The sequence below is a fragment of the Theropithecus gelada genome, chromosome 14 (assembly GCF_003255815.1).
Source record: "Theropithecus gelada isolate Dixy chromosome 14, Tgel_1.0, whole genome shotgun sequence".
Taxonomy (NCBI): domain Eukaryota; kingdom Metazoa; phylum Chordata; class Mammalia; order Primates; family Cercopithecidae; genus Theropithecus; species Theropithecus gelada.
In genome coordinates this window covers 97,234,888-97,252,789 of record NC_037682.1, presented here as the reverse complement: position 1 = coordinate 97,252,789, position 17,902 = coordinate 97,234,888, and positions in this window count along the sequence as shown.

Here is a 17,902-nt window from a genome sequence, read left to right as displayed (position 1 = left end):
TCTTTGGTGATGGGGACATACAGATGGGGTTTTGGTATGGATGTCCTTTCTGTTTATTGGTTTTCCTTCTAACAGTCAGGACCCTCAGCTGCAGGTCTGTTGGAGTTTCTTGGAGGTCCACTCCAGACCCTGTTTGCCTGGGTATCACCAGCAGAGGCACAGAACAGCAAATGTTGCTGCCTGATACTTCCTCTGGAAAGTTCGTCTCAGGGGGTACCCGGCCTTATGAGGCATCAGTCGCCCCCCTACTGGGAGGTGCCTCCCAGTTAGGCCACTTGGGGGTCAGGGACCCACTTGAGGAGGCAGTCTGTCCATTCTCAGATCTTGAACTCTGTACTGGGAGAACGACTACTCCCTTTAAAGCTGTCAGACATGGACGTTTAAGTTTGCAGAAGTTTCTACTGCCTTTTGTTCAGCTATGCCCTGTCCCTAGAGGTGAGTCTACAGAGGCAGGTAGGCCTCCTTGAGCTGCAGTGGACTCCACCCAGTTCGAGCTTCCTGGCCGCTTTGTTTACTTACTCAAGCCTCAGCAATGGCAGACACCCCTCCCCCTGCCTTGCTGCTGCCTTGCAGTTCCATCTCAGACTGCTGTGCTAGCAGTGAGCAAGGCTCCCTGCGCATGGGACCCTCCGAGCTAGGTGCAGGATATAATCTCCTGGTGTGCCATTTGCTAAGGTCATTGGAAAAGCACAGTCTTAGGGTGAGAGTGTCCCGATTTTCCGGGTGCCGTCTGTCAAGGCTTCTCTTTGCTAGGAAAGGGAATTCCCCAACCCCTTGCACTTCCCAGGTGAGTCTATGACCTGCCCTGCTCCGTGGGCTGCATCCACTTGTCTGGCAAGCCTCAGTGAGATGAACATGGTACCTCAGTTGGAAATGCAGAAATCACCCATCTCCTGCGTCGTTAACGCTGGAAACTGCAGACTGGAGCTGTTCCTATTCGGCCATCTTGGCGCCCTAGAGATGGGGTTTCACCATGTTAGCCAGGATGGTCTCGATCTCCTGACCTCGTGATCCACCTGCCTTGGCCTCCCAAAGTGCTGGGATTACAGGCGTGAGCCAGCGCACCCAGCCAAATGAGGTTTATTTTTTATGTATATTAGGTATAATAAGATTTTATATGATAAAATTAAGAAACAATAAAAATCATCAAAATTCCCTTAAGAATAACACTTATTCCAAACGCCAGTTACACATATAATAAACTCAGAACCATGTTAGAGTATCACATAGAATTCTGGGGTATCCTCTAAAGATTGAATTTTGCACCCATGGATCATGTCCTCTGCTGACAGTTTTAAGAATGTTGCTGAAGGTTTGAAACATTCAGGTTTATTATTGACTAAAGGGTTTTTCTAGTTTGTTTATCAATAGTATTGTAGGGATGTTTAAGTTTTTCTGCTGAAGGTTTGATAACTTGAGTTTATAACACAAACTGATAATAGATTAAAAGGAACATAAGCTAAACAAATTTATTAACATGCACATGTATGCCTGGGAGTCATACAATATAAAAACTCAAGAAAAGGGGGCCAGATTGTTGAGACTTTCACACCAGCTTAAGGTTATAGTAAAGAATAAGGTTTGGAGCATGGCAAAATAGGTTATGGGGAGAAGACAATGAGAAATAAAAATCAAAACCTAAGCCTCTCCAGCCAACTGAATGGACCTCTCACTTGTTCAAGGGGACCCCAGAAAAACTTTCAAAACTGAGTCCCTGGCCATGATGTGATGAGAGGTTAGACATGCCTCAATATGCCCCTTATTAACCTTTAACCAAATTTCTGTCTTAAGGAGCAAACAGAATAAACCAGCTCTGGAAACAAGTAACAGATGACTCATTCCTTCATTGCCTGGAGCCAGTCATCTGGGGCCACAACTGAACTTCTCCTCTGCTTTGTTGTCCAGACATAGCAGCTGACCAACATTCCTTCCTGATTACAGACCATAAACCTGGGAGTGGTTCTGGCCAGTCTGTGGAGGATGCGCAGTAAGGGTTTTCATGTCCTTTGTTCCACCTTTTGATATTAGAGACTTCACCCTCGAATCATGCTAACACCACCATTTTTTGAACATGCAACCCATAAAGGGGCATGAAGCTCCATTGTGCATGCACATGCTTCTCCTTTAGTAAATATTCACGACTCCTATGGCTTATTAAATATATATCTTCGCCAGCTACCCTGCTAAGCATAAATTTCTGTTTTCTTTAACCCTTCCCTAAGTGCTTGCTTTAGACAGAGCCAAAGGCTACGTACGCCTCCTAGCTTGTCAGAGTGACCACCTTACAGATTTCAACACTTTATGAAAAATAATGCTCTCCTTTCCAAATGTATGAATCTTGCAATTCTTCAACTGACAAAAGGTTACTGGGAGTAGAGAAGAGGAAGAAAGGCATGGAGCAAAGGTGCTCTTTTTATGCAGATGAAACTTCACAGGTAGCAACTTTCAGAAAGAAACCTTATCCTTTGGCAAACGTTTCTCTGTCAGAACTTTAAACATGTCAAATCCTCTTTTAGTCTTTCCTAGATTTGGACAAGAGGGGAGAGCCTCAGAGAAAGCCTGGCTGTTTATTTCATTCATGCATATTTTCTCTACAGATGCAACTCTCCTCCATATAAGGCAACTTTGCAGGGCTATTCTTGTCTGTAGCTGTTATGCCCAGACCGTTTATTCCCCGAAGAAGACCACCAGAGTCCAGAGTCAAAGCTAAGCAGCAAGGATCTTTATTACAGGTTCGAACCTGGAACTCTCCCTCGCTCGTGAAACGAGACGGGCAGGAGAGCTCCCCCACTGAGCTCCAAACAATGTTATATAGTCTAAGAAAAGTGGGCATAGAGTTATTATACAAATCAGATATATGATTGGCTAGTGTTTGAACAAGGCGATTTGGCTAACTATGATTGGTTCCCGCCATTTCTGATATTTTGGTTCAAACTTTGAGGCGGGAGAGCAGGTTTATGGCAGCAAGAGTTTATCTTACTTAAACACGTCTTGTGACCTTGCCTCAGAACTTACAAAATCTCTGGTATGTGCAAAACAAAATCTCTTGTACGTGCAGAAAACCAGGTACTCACAGAACTTACGAAATCTCTGGTATGTGCAAAGATTAGAGAGCAGAACAAGGGTGTAGCGGGTGGGGGGCGGGTACACATCTATCTTTGTGTCCTTTCATTGCCTCTCTGAGTTGCCATCTGAAAATATGTCAGAAGTATATTTTAAGGTAAAATATTTTAAATTTCCTTTATTTTTCCCTTGGGAAAATGATAGGAATTACACTGAAATGCAAATATATGTTTTGAAAATTAAGATAATCCATTTAAAATCGCACACAAGGGAAAAAAGCTTCAGATGTTACAGACATAATTACCTATCATCTATCTATTATCTGTCTGCCATCTATCTATAATTGTATCTATATATCAATCTCATAACCATAGCCACCACCTGCAGTGTTTTTAGAATCCAAGTCCAATATTTGTCTTTTCCACCCAGTCTTTTCCCTCAATTCTTCTCTGGCATTGAGTTTTATAGACAAAATAATGTTCTTAGATTTCTGAAGCTAAGTACAGAGAGGCTTGGTAAACACTAGTTGACAAAAAGAAAACACAATTATCCCTCAATAACTCTTCCATTCAGCAAACCCTATCCCGAGTATGTAACACGCACTTGTGAAACTGCCTTTGCAAAGATTATAACTGAGCTAACCTAACCAATGCCATCTTGCTTCTAACTTCCAAGCTGTCCTTGTTCATTCCTGGACATAGGCTGAAATAACTTCGAGAGGAACTTAGTTAATAGTTTAACTTTGAAACAAAGACGATAAGTCTTTCCCCTTCTCACCTGGAGACTAGATTGCCTTTGTAGGACTAACAAATTAGCCACAACAGTCGAAATTATGGTATAGGAGTCATGCAGCTAGATCGAGGCCATGAGATTCTAAAATCTCCCCAGTTCCTTCTATGGATAACATCACTATTGTAAAATCTAAGATTGAGGCTTGAGATGGTTTCCATACCTGTATTTGATGGATCAGCTGGCACTACCTAGATCAATAAACTGGCTCATCTGGTCTTGTGACCCCCACCCAGGAACTGACTCAGTGGAAGAGGAAAGTTTTGACTCTATAATTTCATCTCTGACCCAAGCAATCAACAGTCCCTACTTCCCAAACCTCTGTTCACCAAATTATTCTTTAAAATCCCAATCCTCATCCAGGGAGACTGGTTTGAGTAATAATAGAACTAGAGTCTCCCATACAGCTGGCTCTGAGTGAATTCAATTCTTTATTGCAATTCCTTTGTCTTGATAAATCAGTTCTGTCTAGGCAGAGCGCAAAGATAACCCATTGGTTGGTTACGTTTGGATCTTTGGGATCTGCTTGCTAGCTCCTTTCTTTTTATTAACATACAGTTTTTATCTATCAAAATCTCTTCCTATTTTTAGATAAGATAGACTCAGTAAATACCTAGGGAAAACAGAAAGATCTTGGATTAAGTCACATGATGAACATCTGTTCTTTTTATTAGAATCAGGTAGCAAGTGGGTTCTTTAGTGGACATATAAGATAATATTTTAGTCTTCCTAATTTCTTTAAAACTCAGCACAAGTTTTGGTGGTGGGAATGGTCCCAGGCTGATAAGATATGAAAGAAATTTTCTTGTACACTCCTTGAGAAATTTTGAATTAACTTGTGGTGTTTGGTCTTACTATATGGCTCAGGTAGAATCTGTATCTGAAAACAATGTAAATTTTTATACCATTTATGGATAAGCAGATCTTCATTTTAGGGAACTTCAATTTCTGCATTTTATCTCTTGCCATGGTGAAGGTGATAGCAGTGTGTGATAGTGGTGATGGCAGTGGGGCTGAGGGGTGCTTAGAGACTGATATGGAAGATAGCTAAGATGGTAAATGTCTAATTACTGAGTCAGTGGTCACTAGAAATTTCAAGGGGTAACACAGTGACTATAAATTCCAAGGGGTAACATGTTCCCCACTGTTCACCAAGTCTGATCAGCTAGATGAGAAAGATGGTGACTGGTATAAAGTCTGACAATTATTAACGAGGTGATTAGCTAATCTGAACTTCTGGTAAGGGAAGAAATATCAGTGTAGGCACTAAGAGCTTGATTAGGCTGGTAAAGTAGAGTCAGAACATGACAATTTTGTGGCAGCTGATGGTTCTTCATCACTAATGAGAAAAACTCATTTTCCATTGTATGAGAAAACGGTGTGGACATTCTTGCTTTTGAAAGCCCTGACCACCGTCAGCCCAATCACATCCATGGAGGGCCTACTTGGGCTCAAAAAATGATACCTGAAATTTTGACACCGGCTTTCTTTGAACTGAAGGATATTGGAAGGGCCTCAGAAGCAAAGTATCCTTCAAAACTTCTCCTGCTCTTCTTTCTTTTGCTCCCCCTCTTCCCTCAATGCAAACCATATAAACCGTAATTCCTCTACCCCAAGGCAGGTGTTAATCCTAGAAATATTACTCTAACCTTCCCGGACCTTTCCGTGTAGGAGCTGGCCATACGGGAATTCTCTGACCTTCCTTGTCTAGTTGTAGGACATAAGATCCTCAGTCCAGAAGACCTACTGCCCTGTATCTAGGAAGAAGGGATGCCACAGAGACAGACCAAGAAGCAACACAGACAGGTCTTGCTGTGTTTGCTCACTCAGCCTCTTACCATGAAATAATGTTTTTTAATTCAGTCACATTTTTTACGTGGCTGCCGATTTTTCATCAAATTTAAGCATAAAAATAGACAGTTTTTCCTGAGCCTTTGGGTCTTTCTGAATACTCCCATGTAACATAAAACTTTCATTAAATAAATATCTTCCGCTTTTTTCTTCTTAACCCGTCTTCTGTTATTGGAGTGTCAGCCATGACCTTTATGATGAGTGAAGAAAAGTATTATACCTTTTCCGCCCCTACGGATGAAACAGGAGTCAGTATGGAAGGGAGGAGAGAAAACTGCAAGTTGCATCTGCTGAGGGAATAGAGGAATTCTGAAGCAAGGCACAAAATATATTCATGTACATTTAAAAATAAATATTTTTATTTCAAGCCAGCATCCAAAATCTATTGAAATAAAATTTAAAAGAAAGGAATGTAAACAGTAATGCTATTTACTGAGTCTATAAGGTATAGCATTGAATTAAGAAACCTGGAACACTTTCTCTAATATATCTTTGACTAAATAGTAGCTACAAGTCATTGAGAACTTACTGACAGACACTGTGCTATGTGATTGACATATATCATTTAATTCAATTTTAAACAATCATAAGATGTAGAGGCTTTAATTACCTCCATTTTATGTATGTAACAACTGAGGCTCAGAGGGGTTAAGAACTTTATCTAAGATCCCCAAAAGTTGTAGCTAGAATTCTTATCAATGTCTAACTCCAGAGCTGACACATGTAACTAGTTTGCTATACTGCTCAAGTAGTTTAAGGAAATAATAATCTTAAAATCGAGTTAGATTTGTTTCCCCCAAACACATGAACTATTTTCTCCTTCAATTTCCATGCAAATTCTCTAATAAGCTCCTAAATATCTACATTTACACGAAATTCAGATTCAAATGTAATGCAGTGGTCATGCTACTTGACAGCAATCTTGCCAATTAAGCAGCAGTCCTAATTGGAAGAATTTTGTACTGTGCATACACATTCACTGTGTTCTCAGTGAGCTTGCAGCTGCTGGCATAGACATCATTAGAATCTAGGAAAACAACTATTTCCAAGTGAACATCAACATAATGCAAAACATGATAAGACAGGAAGTGAATAAATTTGAATAAAAGTTAGCAAATGGGAAAACAGACTGTAATAAGACACAGTGGAATCTTTTCTGAGGTCCAGTGTCAAAGTTGCTCATGAAAAAGAGGAAATTAGATATTTAACGTAAATGAATAATGAGAAATTTTGTTTCACATTTTATATAACAGAAATTACAAATACGTTGCCTATTTTACTTCGGTCTTCTTTTATTTCAGGGGTGTTTGTGTGTTTATTTTAGTACTTAGATGACAGAGTACTCTCTGGTATGTTTCATGGCTTTTTCTAACTTCTCTCAGATAATGGATCACTCGATGGGCATTGTACGTGAACTTTTATTTTTCTCAAAGCAACACTATCATAGTTCTTCCCTGGATGACAAGGTTGTTCGTTTTATAACCTGAGATGAATAGAGAAGAAAATATATATGGAAAACTTTTTTTATATTTAGTGAGTCCATTTAAAGCTTAAGTGTTTCCCTTTCTCCCTGTTTCTTGATTTTTTTTTTTCCCCCCCTGTGGAAACTAGGCAGGCACTAAATGATATTTAGTAGAGTTTTTATTCGTAACTAATATCTATTTATAATACATTATTTTTGCTGATATTTATTCCAGCAAAGAAAACAAGCTGCATCCCTCTTTTTCTCCCTATTCTGCCTCCTACATCCTTCCCTTACAGTGATTAATCTAAGAAAATGTTGTCATGTTTCCTGTGATTGGTGGTGAAGATGCACTTCCTACTGCTTCATTTATTGCAGATTGTAAATATCCCCATTCATTTTTTCACTTCATTCCCTGTAAATAGTTGTTCCCAGCCCACACCATGGAGACCTGTTTTGATCTACGCCTGTTTCCTCCTGGCTTTCTTCCAACTTTAACACAGCATTTTTTTTTTCTGATTACCTAGCTTTCTCTCTCTTCTATTATTAGTCAAAATCTTGAAGAGCAGTGGGAATTCACTGCCTCCACTTCCTCAGCTCTGGTTCTCTACTGAACCTTGCAGGTGAAACTGCTCTTGTGAAGCTCAACTATGGCCTCCATCCAATAAAAAGTTTCAATAATTACAGGTTTCCCTCCCACATTACACTCTATTGAACACTTTATTTATTGACATTTTTCACTCACTAGCCATCAATATTCCTACGCTCTACTGTTTGTTCTCACACATGGTCAGAACACTGGCCATGTGTTCTCTGTCTTGGTAGGATTCTCTACCTCTTTTCACTCTGCAATTATGTTTGCTCCTGTATTTCTATCTTTAATATATTTTTCTGTCTACATATTACCCTTGTGCAGTCTAATTCATTCTCATGTTTTATGTAGCGAACATGCTTGAAAAAATATAATGATGTCACGTACCCATAGTATCATCATCCTGTCAGCCACATCACACAAATCAAGTTCTTATTATGTGAAGAAGTTATACATGGCACCAAGAAATTTCATATTTGGAGTGCTTATTATTTGTTGGACACAATATTACTCTCTTTAAATCTTTACTATAGCCCTCTGAGAAAGGGTTGATAATTTCTAATGTTATAAATAAAGAAACCCAATCTCAAAGAACACAAGGAAATGTTTAGATAGTATCACTGGTTATTGCAAGGACAAGATTGGGAATGAAATTGTTCTGACTGCAAAATTCATAATCTTTTCATTATACAATTTTTATCTTTCCAGTTTTTTATCAAAAGGCTTACATTCTTCCTGAGCAGCCATAGCATATAAGGACTTGGTATTCAGAGGCTTCTGTGAGGTATAAGCTACCCCTTCACTGATCTCTACACAATCATGCTCATGCCAACCTTCAAATCTTTCTTTGCCTGATAAATGGTGAAGAATTATTCAAAGCTTATCAAATTTTAAGTCAGCTCACGTGTTCATCTGTCATAAAGCCTTCTCTACCTCTTTCTACTATTATTGAGTACTTGCTGCCAATTCTGAATTCTTATAAGAATGTTCTTTCAGCCCGAATTCTAGAATGTCTATTTTTGGTGCTCTTCCATTTCTTACTTTTTTGAGGGGAGAATAGAATTTTCATAAAATTAGAAACCTGTAGAAGCTTGTGATGGTTAAAGACTTTGTCTTTGCCATTATATCTAGAAAAGGGCAAACAAAGAACTATCACTCAGTAAACATACTGTTCATTTTATTAAATATAAAATTAAACTAAATTGCTTTGTGACCTCTTTTAATGCTGGAAGATGAAATAAAAGCTTAGTAATGTAAAACTAATGCTGATGTGCAAGGGAAAGCAACAAATGATTGATTATGCAAGTCTGTAAGAGGAAGTGTTTTTGCAGCTATTCCTAGCTCAGTAAATCAAAAATAGCTTGCCAGATGTGACTCTCAGTTTTCCTTAAAATTTATCATTTTCTATATACATGGAAAAAGCAAAGAAATAATTTTATGGATGGTAACAACCTCCACAAATTAGACCAGCCATTTTTCTTTATTTCCTTCTTTCCTTTCTTCCTTCTTTACTATCTATCTTTGTATTTGTGTAAAACAAACTTGAGTTTGGACATTTAACTAAGTTGGACAACTTTTCCATTGCTGAACAAACAGAATTCAACATTGCAAGGATTTGTAATGCTGATTCAATAACAATAAAGAGTTGAACTTGGTGAATTTGGAGGTCCCTTTCAATTCCATGGTCCTGTAATTTTGTTAATGCAGTTTTGGGGTGCAGAGAACAACACCCGAGAGTGTTGACATGTTGAATGCTTTGAATTAAAAGAAATCAGAAGGCCATAAATGCTCCCTCAGAAACAAACACTTTCTAAACTTTTATTGTTTCCTTCCCACCCAAGAGCAGGAAGGAATGTTCTCTGGCTATATATATAATCACACATACACATATATAATTTATATAATTTTTTTTGAGACAAAGTCTTCCTCTGCCACCCAGGCTGGATTGCAATGGCGTAATCACAGCTCATTGCAGCCTTGACCTACCCGGCTCAAGTAATCCTCCTGCATCAGTCTCTTGAGTACCTGGGACTACAGGTGCATGCCACCATGACTGGCTATATATATATATATATATAGATATATAGATATATTTTTTGTAGAGACAGGGTCTCACTATGTTGCCCAGGATGGTCTCAACCTCTGAGGCTCAAGTGATCCTCCCTTCTCGGCCTTCCAAAGTGCTAGATTGCAGGTATGAGCTACCATGCCCAGCCTGGATTTTTTTTTTTTTTTTTTTAAATCTGACGAAAATGCCTTATTTGCAAAATAAGTGCAATTGTCTGGAGACCCCCATCGTAGGAATCTCATGAAATAAGCAGGAAAGATGAACTACTACAGAAAATAAACTAAAAGCTGTCACCAACTGCAAACAGACTTTTCATCTATTCTTCTAAGGGTAATTCTGAGAGATTATCTGGGTCTTTATTTGCATAAAAACACAAACTTTCTTCACAGTGAAGTCTACCCCTCACCTTCCCACCACCTGCCCCAGGATGCAGAAGAACTTTGTTTCTGGCCATAGTTCTTTGGGCTTATTCATTTTATCTGAAAATTATTTACTACCCCTAAAATTACTGACAGACCCCCATTTCACTCTAAGATGGAAGAGGAGATTGAAGCCTCAACCATCTGGCCTTTGTTTGAGTCTCATATTTGCAGGGCTCCCAAGTCCATATGCTGTGAATACATTTATATGACTTTTTCTCCTATTCATCTGTCTATTGTCAGTCATTCCAGTGAAACTTCAGAAAGGGTCAATGGGGCTGGACGTGGTGGCTCACACCTATAATCCCGGCACTTTGGGAGGCTGAGGCAGTTGGATCACTTGAGCACAGGAGTTTGAGACCAGCCTGGGCAACATGACAAAAACCCATACATACAAAACATTTTTAAAAATAGCCCGGTGTGGTGATATGTTATTATAGTTCCAGCTACTCAGGAGGCTGAGGTGGGAGAATCACTTGAGCCCAGGAGGACAAGTCTGCAGTGATCCATGACTGTGCCATTCCATTCTAGCCTGGGCAATGGAGTGAGACCCTGTCTCAAAAAAACAAAACAAACAAACAATCAAAAAAAGAGTGAATAGGAAACTTTTCCTCTGCACCTACATTTTTAATCACCATATGCTAAATATTCTCTAAAACCTAAATTGCAATTTGAACTTGATGGCTCTCAGTATTAGTAAGCTTTACTTTGCAGCTTATCTGTATTTTCAATATCCATATATTAATTAATTTTTATTTAATCTCTCAGGTAATAGTTTGTTCCCTTCTACAGTGCCTTCTGCCTGGACAAAAACTGTTTTGCTTCTGCCACAGGATTACACACCTTCAAAATAATATTATAAGATGAGAATCATCCATAAAAGTATTTTAATCCTTTACATTACCTTAAAAATCTACTCACCTGAGTCATCATTTTAAGTACAGTCAATTTGCTTATGTCCTCATATATTATCCTCAGCTATATTTTAGTACAAGGAGTTTCAAAACTGTGATGTTTGCAGAATTCATCTAGGGCATTGGTAAAAAGACAGGTTCTTAGGCAATCCCAAATATTTCTAGCCAATAGCTCTTAGGAAGAGTTGAAATGCCTAAATTTTTATTAAGGACCCTGTATAATTATGATGCTGGTGATAGTATTTTCTCTGGAGCAAACTCTGGAAAATTTTGATCCTCACCATTTATCCTTCATAACTCTCTTCATGCAGTAGAGTCGAGAATTTAACTTTAAATACCACAAAATTTCAAATATCACAGTGATAGTTTTAAATTCAGACGTTTTTCTTGTGTGTGGTGACATGATACTCTTATCAGTGCAAACTCTTATTTCACCCCAAAATTATATGTTGAAATTTACATTAAGAAATTATATTAGAGTACTTATAAAATTTTTCATGATCTCATATAGTATACTATTCATTATTAAGGATTTAATTGATATGCTGGCTAATTATGATATTACATAATTACTAATTAATGTGCTTATTAGCAATGGATGTCTCTGAGATCCTGATGTCAACGGAGATGACAACTTATGCTGGAGTACCGTCTTACAAGATAAAGTACATTAAGCCAAGGTCCTTTTGGCAATTCAGAATCTAAATGCTATTGCCTGGAATCCAAGATACAATTGCCTTATTATAGCAAACTCTGGCCTGTAGTAAATCCAATTAAAGCATATTTCTAGTTTACTTTAAGGCTTAATTTTAGTGCATTTAGTTATAAAGCTCAATACATCAAAGAATCAAAATTCAAAACAATAAAATCAGAAGGACAAAAAATGATAAAAAGGATAAAAATACAGCTCTTATTAGGAAAGATTAGACTAATACAATCTTGAAATTAGAAATCACCTTTGTGGTTGTCCAGGATCATCTGCTTTACAAAGAAAAAGTTTCCTTTTTGTAGTCATCCATTTTCTAAACATGACCAGAGGCAAGGAAGGATCTAATCTATGCTTCTCTTGAAGTAGTCTTTCCTCCTGGTAGACAGCAATAAATATTAGACCTATCTTCCTTATATTTAATCAAAGTTAGCATTCCTATAATTTTCTAACTAGAATTAATCATGAAATAACTCTGTATCCTATTTCTTATGGCAGGAAGGGTAGAGGTGGGAATATGTGGAGTGGGCTGAACTAACATTCATATTTTATCTTGTGTACTAGATATTTGAAATGTATTGAGAATTTTTCTTTTTATTTGATTACAATGAAGAAGATATCCCCACCCACCACCAGCCGTAATTTAGAGATACAGAGGCTATGACTTGAAGAAATTAAACAGCATGTTCATGGTCATAGCTTATAGGGATGAGAGTCAGACTAGAACCTGGATCAATTTAGTTAATCCTTTTAGTTAATCCTTTTAACGTCCTAAGTTACTAATGGATTGAGAGCTGTCAATCAGCCTTTACTTCTTTACATCTATTATATTGTTGGGGCTCATAAGATAATACCACAATGCTGAGCACTTTTGAAATAAAATTCCCACCCACCCCTAAGAATCTCATTAAATAACCAGGAAATATTAACCTCCAGAGAAAACAAAAGACTAAAAGTCCTCACCATATCCAGGTAGACTTTTCATCTATTCTAAGACCAACCCCAAGAGATTATCTGGGAGAGTTTATCTTCATAATAAGACCTTTGTTCACGATGCAGTTCCACCCCTCAGCTTTCCTATAACTTGTAGTTCCCATTCAGTCCAAAGAGAATAATTTACAAACTATTGTCTGCTCTTTGGGCCCATTCATCTCTTTTAAAAATCACTTAATACTTCTCAAAAACTGCTTACATTCTCCAATCTCCCTCCCCCGATGGAGAGGGTTCTACTTAAGTTTCATTCATCTGGGCCTTCTCTGAGTCTCATATTCCATATTGCTCTTCTGCTTATGCACATTAATGCATTTGTATGCCTTTTCTTCTATTAAGCCATCCATTGTCAGCTTACTTCAGCAGGCTTAAATTCTCAGAGTAGGAGGAAAAATTCTCTTTACCTTTAAATTGTGCCATGCACTATTTTAAGTACTGAATATGTAGTGTTGAACAAATCACATGGTTTCTAATTTCAAAACATTTATTCTCTAGTGGAATAAACAAATATAAACTGTGTATTAAATATGTCTTGACAAAGATCATATAAATGCATCAGTGATAGATACTATGAACAAAATAAAGAATGAATAACTGGGGAAACGTTTAGTTAGAAATCTCAAGGAGTTTTTTCACAGAAAGTAACATCTGAACTGGGCCTCAGGGAGGAAGTTGGCTGGAGGAAGGAGTAAGAACACTCCATGAACAATTTCAAATTTGAAACTTTGTTTCAAAGTTTGAAAGCTGGTAAAAGCCACGCCCAAGAAATTGAAAGACCAACATTGTGACTGAAACAAAGCAGCTAAAGGGGGAGAGTGGCTGGAAGGCAGGCTTCCTTAAATCAAGGAATTACCTACCACCCACTCTCCTCTCTACTACTTTTCTTACATTTCTCTACAGCAGTGATTACCAAGTAGTCCAACGCCTAGCCTTCTGACAGTCACACAGCCTTCTTCATCAAAATCAACACTCATTCTTAGAATCTCAGTGCCATAACTATTCTGTTCTGGGCAATACCAAGTTCAACGAAGTTCTTTTAGTTCCAAGAAACACCGACACAACCAGAACAGTCTCTGAAAATTTTTATTTTCTGAAAAATATAACTTGTAAAAACACGTAGAGGAAAAGGGAGAAACTTTTCATGGAAATTTTTATGTAAGTAAGCCAGGCTGAGCCTCCTAATGCTTGAGACTGGGCTGGTCCTTGTTTCACAGGGTGGACCCTAAAGTCTTACCTGCATCCCAGAATTTGAGACCCAATCCATGATTAATCTTGAAACTGCTCCAGTGTGTTTGAGAGGAACAGGCATTCTCTAATTGGCGCAAAGTTTTAAGTATGTCCATTTATATTAAGTTTAATTATAATGCCCCAATATACCTCTATACCTTTCCTGATTTTCTGTATTGTAGTTATCAATATCTAAGAGAGAGGTTTATTGAAGTCTCTCATTCCAATGGTAGAATTGTCAATTTTCCAATTTAATTTTTATTAATTTTTGCTTTATATCATATGAAGCCATTTTATTTTTTGTAGATATTTAGAATTGTTATAGCTTTAAGTAAGTTAAATGTTATTATAATCTAATAACTGTCTTTCCAATATAAATTTTATTTAAAAATTGAAATATGTAATATTAATATTCCTATGCAAGTCAGTGTTTGATTAGTATTTATCTATAGTATCATTTTCCTCTATAATTTTTTTAATCTTTCCATATGTTTATATTGAAGGTTCGTATTTTGTTTATATTGTTAATTTTTATTTTTTAAATCTGAGAATCTCTGTTGTTTAACTGGTAAGTTTATATTTATTACCATTATTGATATATTTTTCTCTATTTCAATTTATTTAACAGAACCCAAAATCTTAAACTAGTTTTAATGTAAGTGTCATTGATTGCTAATGGGGAGAAAAGAGAGGTATATTGATAGCTTTGTTTTCTGATAACTCTTTGTTAATATAATTATTAAATTTATTCAACCTTTTTTTTGGAGACAGCCTGTCACCCAGGCTGGAGTGCAGTGTTGCAATCACAGCTCAGCTTCTCAGGCCCAAGTGATCAGCCCAAAATAGCTGGGACCACAGGTGTACAAGACCATGTCCTGCTAATTTTTTTTTTCTTAATTATTTTGGTGGAGACAGAGTCTCACCATGTTGCTCAGGCTGGTCTCAAATTCTTGGACTCAAGCAATCCCTCCCTGTGTGGCCTCCCAAATTGTTGGGATTAGAGGCATGAGCCACTGCATCTGGCCAATTCAATCTATTTTTAAGTTCATCTTTGTCTACTTAATAAAGTGATTAGTGTTTTCAAATAATTTTTATTTCACTTAATTTATCATAATTTTTAGTCTATGAAAAAGATTGAACTATGCTCTGGGACTATAAAGGGGAAAAATGCAATGTCATTGCCCTTGAATAGAAAGGAGATGTTTGTATTCTAATAATACTTATAATTTATGTACAAAAAGTATCTATAAGTCAATGGGCCACTATTATAAGGTAGTTTCTCTAAGTACTTTTACAGTCACTCTTTATAGAGTTTGAGCTGCAGTACCTTTAAAGTGGCCACTTGATTTCGTTAATTTTACATAAATAATTATGGATTTCAGGAAATTTTTTTAATTCAAAGTTCTTTCATAGCATAATCACTATAATCTCAATGGACAGTGGGCTGGCTGCTTGACACATGGTATTAAACATGACAGGTACACTCTATGTTCTCGTATAGCTAAGAGAGTTGGACAAAAGATTCCAGATAAACAAATCACTGTAGGACTATAGTGAAACTATGGGAACATGTGACACAAATCATTTGCCTAGTTTGAAGTTTAGGGAAAGCTTTCTGAAGGAGCTGCTAAGTAGACTCAGGTCTAAATAATGAAAAGAAGTTAATTTAATAAAAACTGGGGAGGAAAAGCATTCTAGGCAAGGAGTCTAGGCTATGTGAAGACTGGAGTAATGCAAAGACCATGGGAAATTGTAAGTAATAAATAGAGCCCAGTGAATAGAAACATGGGGACAAGCTAAAATGGGGGAGGTAGACAACAGAGAAATCGTGCAGGGCCAATCAGAATCCATGAAGGATTTTACATCGAAACTATTTCTCCATATTTAGAGCGCTACTTATTTTCCAGGGCTAATGCAAATGTAAAGATGAAGAATCCTGGTAATTCATATACACTGTTTTTGACCCAGTCAGAAAAGTAATCAGCCTAAAGAAGGAGCTGGCCCACTTGAGTCAGGCACAGAGGGTGATGGTTAACAGCTATGTCTTCCTCACGGAACACTGGGGTTCCCATTTATTTGAAAGACATAAAATGATTCTCATGTACAGATATTACTATCTGGCTACATAAATTCTCCCCCACTGCATAGTTGCTTTCTTGGCCTCTGAGATGTCTGCCTTAATGAACTGCTGTTCTTTGAACAGTTCTGGTTTCTCAGCAATTATTTCACTCAACAATTGGCTCTTAAAGTTCAATAATTCTCATTTCCACAGCATGTGTTTGAGAAGGAAAACACACTCTCACACTACGCTCTGACACCGTATCTTTCTAGCAATATTGTACCAGGCAGCAATCTCGGTAAGCACATATGTTAGACGCTTGTTTGGCAGCAGGGCACAGCATTGTTATACGCTGAACAGTCACTTGACTTGGCATGCATTTCTCAGCACATAACACCATTCTAATGTCTTTTGGCTTGCCAATATGCCTACTAGAATTCAAGTTTTATCAATTACTCAAAATATTATGCGTTCATGGGTATTTCACAATAACCATGAAAATCAAGGAATTCATTTTGATATGTAAAATTCCACTTAATGTGAATAGAGATGGTGACTTTATTTGGAGACAGGTTGTTGCAGATATAGTTAGTTAAGATAAGTCATATGGCAGCATGATAGGCCCCTAATCCAATATGACTGGTATCTGGTGTCTGTATAAAGGGGAAACTTGGAGACAGACACACACAGAGAGAAGATGATGTGTTGAGACTCAGAGAAGAGAGCCATCTACAAGCCAAAGAGAGAGGCCTTGAATTCATCCTTTTCCTAAAGTCCGCAGGACAAACTAACACTGCCACCACCATGATTTTGGACTTCCAACCTCTAGCACTGTGAAAAAATAAATTTCTGTTGGTTTGTAGTAGGACGAGCTGCAGACAAAACTCTTCAGACACCGAGTTAAAGAAGGAAGGGGTTTATTCAGCCAGGGGCATCAGCAAGACTTCTGCCTCAAGAGCCAAGTTCCCCGAGTGAGCAATTCCTGTCCCTTTTAAGGGCTTACAACTCTAAGAGGGTGTGCATGAGAGGGTTGTGATCAATTGAGCAAGGAGAGGGGCACGTGACAGGGGGCTGCATGCACCGGTAATTAGATCGAAACAAAATAGGATGGGGATTTTCACAGTACTTTTCTATACAATGTCTGTAATCTATAGATAACAGAACCGATTAGGTCAGGGGTTGATCTTTAACTACCAGGCCCAGGGGGTGATGCCGGGCTGTCTGCTTGTGGATTTCATTTCTGCCTTTTGCTTTTTACTTTTTCTTTCTTTGGAGGCAGAAATTGGGCATAAGACAATATGAGGGGTGGTCTCCTCCCTTACTCCCCTCTTTGAGACTCTCACTCAATAGTGGGAGTTCTCACTTTCATTTTTGCTACCCATGTCTTCTTGCAAGAGAGACTGATAGTGATTCATATAGTACACTTATGCTGAAGCATTTTGGTGAACTAAGGTAGCAATGAAGCTTTTTATCATTTGAAGAAGTACAGGTAGCAAACAAGGGAGCAGTAAGCAGGTTCCTATTACTATTATAACTCTTATTATAAGAGTTTTAAATCCTCTTAGCGCTGAGAACCATTTTCCAAACATGGCCCCAGGATCAAATCCATGCCACACTTGCACACGCACATGTGCCCGTTTTATCATATCTCTGTCTTCAACTACTTGCCCTTGATTATCTATCTGTAGGCAGCAATTAGTAAGGTTAAATTTCCTACAGACCTCTCCTTCAGCTGCTAGCAAGTAGTCAAGAGCTAATCTAT